The sequence below is a fragment of the Trichechus manatus genome, unplaced genomic scaffold, assembly GCF_000243295.1.
Source record: "Trichechus manatus latirostris isolate Lorelei unplaced genomic scaffold, TriManLat1.0 scaffold00315, whole genome shotgun sequence".
Lineage (NCBI taxonomy): Eukaryota > Metazoa > Chordata > Mammalia > Sirenia > Trichechidae > Trichechus > Trichechus manatus.
In genome coordinates this window covers 97,704-105,671 of record NW_004444251.1, presented here as the reverse complement: position 1 = coordinate 105,671, position 7,968 = coordinate 97,704, and positions in this window count along the sequence as shown.

The following is a 7,968-nucleotide window of genomic DNA, read 5'->3' as shown; positions in this document are numbered from 1 at the left end:
AGGTGAAGGGAAGGACAGCACACACTACAGGGGAAGTCAGCACAACTGGACTAAACCAAAGCTAAGAAGTTTCCTGAATACAATCAAATACTTTGAGAGACAGAGTAGCAGGGGTAGGGGTCTGGTGACCATGCTTTCAGGGGACATCTAGGTCAATTGGCATAACAAAGTTTATTAAGAAAATGTTTTGCATCCCACTTTGGTGAGTGATGTCTGGGGTCTTAAAACTAGCAAGCGGCCATCTAAGATGCATCAATTGTTCCCAACCACCTGGAGTAAAGGAGAATGAAGAACACCAAAGACACAAGGAAGTATTAGCCCAAAAGACAGAAAGGGCCACATGAACCAGAGACTGCATCAGCCTGAGACCAGGAGAACTAGATGGTGCCCAGCTACCACCAATGACCGCCCTGACAGGGAACAAAACAGACAGTCCCTGACCGAGCAGGAGAAAAGCAGGGTGCAGAACTCAAATTCTAGTAAGAAGACCAAACTTAATGGTCTGACTGAGACTGAAGGAACCCCAGAAAGCATGGCCCCTGGATTCTCTATCAGCCCAGAAATAAAACAATTTCCAAAGCCAACTCTTCAGACAGGGATTGAACTGGACTGTGGGACATAAAGTGATACTCATGAGGAGTGTGCCTCTTAGCTCAAGTAGATACAAGAGACTAAATGGGCAGCTTCTGTCTGGAGGTGCGATGGGAAGGCAGAGAGGGTTAGGAGCTGATTGAATGGACATGGGGAATCAGGAGTGGAAAGGAGTGTGCTGTTGCAGTATGGGGAGAGCAATTAAGGTCACATAACAAAATATGTATAAATTTTTGTATGGGAGACTAACTTGAAAAGTAAACTTCATTTAAACTACAACAATAAAAAAATAAAAAAATGTTAAAAAAAAAGAAATGAATGTAATCTTATTTTCTGTTAGTGGAGTTACCTACTGGGCCTATATTTCAAATCATTTTCCATGGTTTTTAGTTTTTCGAAGAAATTAAATTGGCCTCGGATTTGCCTAAAGCACTTGTTAAAAGACCCCAAATCACCCAGATCTAGGGTTTCATAAGATGGAATTTCTCAGAAAGGACTGAGTTTGTATATTTCATGGGAGAAGTGAAAGGATTAGAGCTATTGAGAGTTTAATGAACAAATGGTGCTAGATCCCATCAAATGCATTTTATTTAATTCATTATATAAAAGATAATATTTAAAGACGGTCAGGTTGAAACTGAGAGATGATAAGTAGTTTATCATTCAAATGATAGATTAAATATCATTCCTCTGTGTTTGAATTTTAACAAGAGACGACTGGAAATTTACCATGAGAAACATAGTCATTTGATGGGAGAATTTTTCAGTATCCATTCTGAACTCATGGTGGTCATACTCCCATTTTTGAAATAGAGTTCTTAAAAACTCACATGGTCCATTGTGTCTTTTATCCATCTTAAACCTCGCTTCTAAGGAGAATTTTGGTTGTATTTGCTCTAAGACATATTTGTTTGTTCTTTTAGCAGTCAGTATAGTTCACCAATATCACAATTCAAATACATCAGTTCTTATTTTGTCTTGTCTTTCTGTTGTCCAGATTTTCCATACATAGGAGACTATTGAAAATACCATGGCTTGGTTCAGGAGCTCTTTACTCATCAAAGTGACATCTTTGCTTTTTAAAACTTTAAAGGAGTCTTTTGCAGCAGATTTGCCCAATACAATATGTTGTTTGATTTCTTTGTTGTTACTTCCATGAACAATTGTTGATCCAAGCAGAAAGAAGCATCACTCATTAGGGAAATGTAAATCAAAACAACAATGAGATATTACTTCACACCCACTGGGATAGCTATGATTTAAAAAATGGAAAACAACAGCTGTTGGGGATAATGTAGAGAATTTCGAGAACTCATCCTTTGATGGTGGAATTAAATGGTACAGCCACTGTGGAAAAACAGTTTGTAGGTTTCTCAAAAAGTTAAACAGAATTACCATATGATCCAGCCTTTCCGTTCCTAGGTATATACCCAAAATAATTGGAAGCAGGAACACAAACTGATACTTATACATCAAAGTTCATTGCTACCCTATTTACAATAGCCTAAAGATGGAAACAACCTAAATGACTATCAACAGATAAATGGATAAATAAAATCTAGTACCTACATTCAAGGAAACATTACTCAGTCTTAAAATAGAAAGGAAATTCTGATAACATGCTACAACACGGGTGAAACTTGGAAACATTTTGCAGAGTAAAATAAGTCAGTCAAAAAAGTATATATGATTGCACTTTTCTGAAGTGTCTATAATAAGGAAGTGTATAGAGACCAAATTGTATTAGTGGTTACCAGGGGTGGGTGAGAGGGAGGAGGAAAGGAAGTCTCAATTCAGAGTGGACAGCGAGCTTTTCTGATCGTAAAATTTGGCAGTGGATGTCGTTGTTAGGTGCTGTCGAATTGGTTCTGACTCCTAGCAAACTTATGTACAACAGAAGAAAACACTGCCGGGTCCTGTACCATGCGCATAATTGTTGTTATGTTTGAGCCCATTGTTGCAGCCACTGTGTCAATCCATCGTGTTGAGGGTCTTCCTCTTTTTCACTGACCTTCTACTTTACCAAGCATGATGTCCTTTTTCAGGGATTGGTCCCTCCTGATAACATGTCCAAAGTATGTGAGACAAAATCTCACCATCCTTATTTCTAAGGACCATTCTGGTTGTACTTCTTACTAGACAGGTTTGTTCGTTCTGGTAATGGATATGGGGGATGATTGAGGAATATGATGAACATAATTGATGTCACTGAACTATACGTGTAAATATTATTGAAATGGAAAATATATTTTTACGTATATATTTACCCCAATAAAAAAAAAAGAAAAACAAGAGATTAGAATCCAGAATTACATCTTCTCTGAGTGTTCTGACCTTTTTCTGAGAAAACATCTCAACTTTTTTAGTTGGAAGGATAAGATTGGTGGGGTTTCCAAGTTTCCTGTCATTAGTGCTGTTAATAATTTCTTATGTGTGTTTGTTTATCCTTGAATTTCTTGTGGATCTTCAAATTGTTTTATGCTTATATAAACTAAACATAAAATCTTTTTTCCTCATAAAATGACTCATAATATCCACAACTGATTTTATACATATATAACAAATTGTTTCACATCTGTGATGTCCAAGTTACTTAGGAATGCCATAACAAAACACCACAATGTGGGTGGCTTTAAATAACTGAACTTCAGTTTCTCACTGTCCTGGAGGCTACAAATGTGATTTCAGAGCATCTGCAGGGCTATGCTCTGTTTCTGTATTGGCTCTAGGGGAAGATCCTTCCTTGTCTCTTTCAGCTTCTGGTAACTATGATCATTTTTTAGCTGTCCTTCGCTTGTAGACAGATCTTCACATGTTGTCTTTGCCCTTTGAGTGAGTCTATTTCGTGACTGTTCTTTTCTTTTATAAAACACCACTCAGAAGGAATTAGGACTAAGACCCACCCTACTCTGGTTTGACTTCATTAATTTAACTCGTAATATTTGCAAAGAAAAACTTTGTTTCCCTAAAATAAGGTCACATTCACCTGACAAGGATTAGGACTTCCACATATTTTATTGGGGGACACAATTCTATCCATAACACTTCACTTCCTGGACCAACAAACTCTATGTCCTTCCCATATACAAAATACCATCACCCATCCCAATATTCCAAAAACAGCCATTTCAGCCTCCAATCTATGTCCAAAATCTCATCAGATAAATCAGCTATAGGCTACACTCTGGGTATGTTCCATCTTGGGACAGCATTCCTCTCAATCTGCTGACCTGTGAAACCTAGAATACAAGTTATCTGTTTCCAAACTACAACACTATATTGCTAAACACAGTTAAATTGCCTCTTCTCTGTTCTCAAAGCAACCTACACCTTTCTCTATACTATGAAACTGGATATTTTAAACTCTTTATGATCACTGTAAATTTGGGAATATATTTCAGTTATCACTAAAAAAATGATTGACACAAACATATTCATCTCAGCACTCTTTTATTGGTGAAGAATACGCACTTACAATCTGAATAAAAAGTTAGTGAAGTGAGCTGGGGTTGTAGTGGCAAATGTAGCTACTTATTGAGCTGAGCTCTGCTCCTTACTGACTATGTGCCCCGGAGAAGAGAGGTCACACCCTAGGAGAAAATGGATGATGCAAATTGGTAAGACACTTGGCTGCTAACCAAAAGGTTGGAGATTCGAGTCCACCCAGAGGTGCCTCAAAAGAAAGGCTTGGTGATCTACTTCTGAAAAATCACTCATTGAAAACATTGCGGATCAGTCACAAAAGGACAAATATTGTATGACTATTATAAGAACTCAAGAAAAGATTTAAACACAGAAGAAAGCATTCTTTGATGGTTACGAGGGTGGGGAGGGAGGGAGAGGGGTATTCACTAGCTAGGTAGTAGACAAGAATTATCTTAGGTGAAGGGAAGGTCAACACACACTACAGGGTAAGTCAGCACAACTGGACTAAACTAAAGCTAAGAAGTTTCCTGAATACAATCAAACACTTCAAGGGACAGAGTAGCAGGGGCAGGGGTCTGGGGACCATAGTTTCAGGGGACATCTAGGTCAACTGGCATAACAAAGTTTATCAAGAAAATGTTCTGCATCCTACTTTGGTGATGGCGTCTGGGGTCTTAAAAGCTAGCGAGTGGCCATCTAAGGTGCATCAATTGGTCCCAACCCACCTGGAGTAAAGGAGAATGAAGAACACCAAAGACACAAGGAGAGTATTAGCCCAAGAGACAGAAAGGGCCACAGGAACCAGAGACTGCATCAGCCTGAGACCAGAAGAACTAGTTGGTGCCCGGCTACCACCAATGACCCCCTGACAGGGAACACAACAGAGAGTCCCTGATGGAGAGGAGAAAAGTAGGGTGCAGAACTCAAATTCTAGTAAAAAGACCAGACTTAATAGTCTGACTGAGACTGGAGGAACCCTGGAAAGCATGGCCCCTGGACTCTCTATCAACCCAGAACTAAAACCATTCCCGAGGCCAACTCTTCAGACAAAGATTAGACTGGACTATAGGCTATAAAATGATACTCGTGAAGAGTGTGTTTCTTAGCTCAAGTAGATACATGAGACTACATGGGCAGCTCCTGTCCAGAGGTGAGATGAGAAGGCAGAGAGGGTCAGGAGCTGGTTGAATGGATACAGGAAATCAGGGGTGGAAAGGAGGAGTGTGCTGTCACAGTATACAGAGAGCAACTAGGCTCACAAAGCAATGTTTGTATAAATTTTTGTGTGAGAGACTAACTTAAATTGTAAACTTTCACTTAAAGCTCAACAATGAAAAAAGAAAAGAAAACCTTTGGAGCACATGGTGTTGCCATGAGTCGAAGCTGACTCGACAATAAAATATTAATACTCAAAATATATAATTCTACACATTAATGAGAAAAAACCACAAATAATAATCTAGGAATAATGCACAGAAGACTGTCAGATGAGAATTCATAGCACAGGGAACATAAATCCCAATTAAAATAAAGAAATCAAGGAAATGCAAATTAAAATACCAATGAGATATTTCATAGTGAATAGTCTGGTAAAAATTAAGAAGCCTGACAATATATAGTTGTTCAAGATTGGAAACAATAGGGACACTTACATGCTGCTTATCAGAATGTGACTAGGTACAGCCATACAGAAAACAATTTGGTTATATCTACTAAAGTTTAAGATGTTCCTATTCCCTGACTCAACTAGTAAAGAGAAATAAATAAGAGAAACTCTGAACACCTACACAAAGACACCTGTCAAAGAATTTTAATAGCATCGTTTGTAAATTAAAAGAAGATAAAAGAAAAGAAAGACATGGTAACAACTAAAATGTCCATCCTTAGACAAGGTGATAGAATAATTGTGGTACGTTTGCAGATGAATCTCACATATATAATATTGAATAAAATGTATATTGTAGAAAAATGCATACAGAAATCCACACTTCAATATACTAGGACCTAGGGATGAATCCCACATTGATTGTGTAAGAATGAAAACCAAAATTAGAATCGTGTTTATCAGAGGATGAAGAGGAGGGTGATGTTACTGGAAAGAGGTACAAAGGGGGCTTCCACTACATTGGTAATTATTTGACTCCTAAATTGGGTGGTGAATATGTAGGTGAAGGCTTTTTATTCTGTATACCTTTTCGTATATCATAAATATTTCACTATACATTACAAAATAAGGTAATAAATGCTTCTATGGGCTTAGAGACAAATCTGTAGTAATAAATAGACAGTTGTTACTTGTCAGTTTTTGTTTTTAATAAGTCTAACTTTTTTAATTATAAAAAATGAAAATATATTCATGGAAATAGTTGTAACCCTGGAGTAGATAAGAACCTTGTTAGGAATATAGAAAGGAAGTAGAAATGGAAAAGATTGACAAATTCAAGACTCAAATACAAAAATGTATGAAAAATTTTCAGGGACAAGATGGACAAAAAAATATTAACACACTTCAACAGATAAGTTGGTAAGTGTATGAACAGGCGATTCATGAATAATTCAAAAAGGTAATAAATGAGAGGATGTTGAACACCACCAGTAACTGAAGAAATTCCAGGGGAAAAAAAATTTGCCTTTTTAATGACAGATTAATACAATTAACTCTCTATGTTTGGAAAGAGTAAACGGTAAATATTGTCTCACACACTGTTGTTAAAGAGTAAATTGGAATAACCATATTGGAAGGGGACTTAGTTATCTTGTGCAGCTATAACAGAAATACCACAAGTCAGCGGCTTTAACAAACAGAAATTTCTTTTCTCACAGTTTAAGAGGCTAGAAGTCCAAATTCTGGGTGCCAACTCTAGGGGAAGTCTTTCTCTCTCTGCCAGCTCTGGAGGAGACTGTACAATAAAGTTGCCACTATCTAAGCATTTTAAATTTGAATTAATTCAAAGTAACAAAAAAAAGTATGAACTTAATTCCTCAGTCACTTTAGCCACATTTGAAGTGTTCAATATCCACATACAACTAGTGGCTACCATATAGGACCGCACACACACAGAAAATGTCTGCCGCTGTAGAAAGTTCTTTTGGGCTGTGCTGGGTTGTAAACTGTAGATAAGTGGTTGTTGTTAGTTGCCATCCAGTAGATTCCAACTCATAGTTACCCCATGTGTGCAGAGTGGAACTTTTCAATAGGGTTTTCAAGGCTGTGACCTTTCAGAAGCAAATGCCCATGTCTGTCTTTCGGAGGCGTCTCTGGGTGGGTTCAAATCACCAACTTTTTGGCAGCAGCCAAGTGGTTAACTGTTTGCATTACCCAAGGACTCCTTAAAATTAGCTTAAAATAATAGAACATGAGCAATAATGCATGTCACTTCCTGTGTTGTCCTTTCAGAGCCAGTGTCCCATCTCCACGCTCTCTCTTTTGCTAGTTACAGGGACCCTATGGTGTGGTATCATATGACTAAGGACGTTCGATTCCTGGACCACCGAATGGAGCAAAGCATTACTCATCCACATTGTATTTTATATTATTAAAAAATGGGTATAATCTTGCTAAACTGAGATTACCACAGCGCAGCACAGCTATCCCGATCAACATAGAAGTTACTCTCACCCAAATGAAATGGTTCTCAAAAGTTCTCCTGGTCACCTTCCCCAAATTACAGAGGTACGCAAAACTTACAGAGATATGCTAAGGAAAACTCTCTGTTACCATAAATTATAAACAATATACACACTGGATTCCAAATACAAACATCAGTTAAAACAGTGGCAGCTTAACACAGTGTAATGTAACATATGGTATGGATTGTATTGTAGCCCCCCAAAATATAAGTTGCAATCCTAACTCTCCTATCTGTGCATGCCATCCAGTTTGGGAATAGGATTTTCTTTGTCATGTTAATGAGGCTTTATCAGTGTAGGGTGTCTTCAGAAGCTAATCAC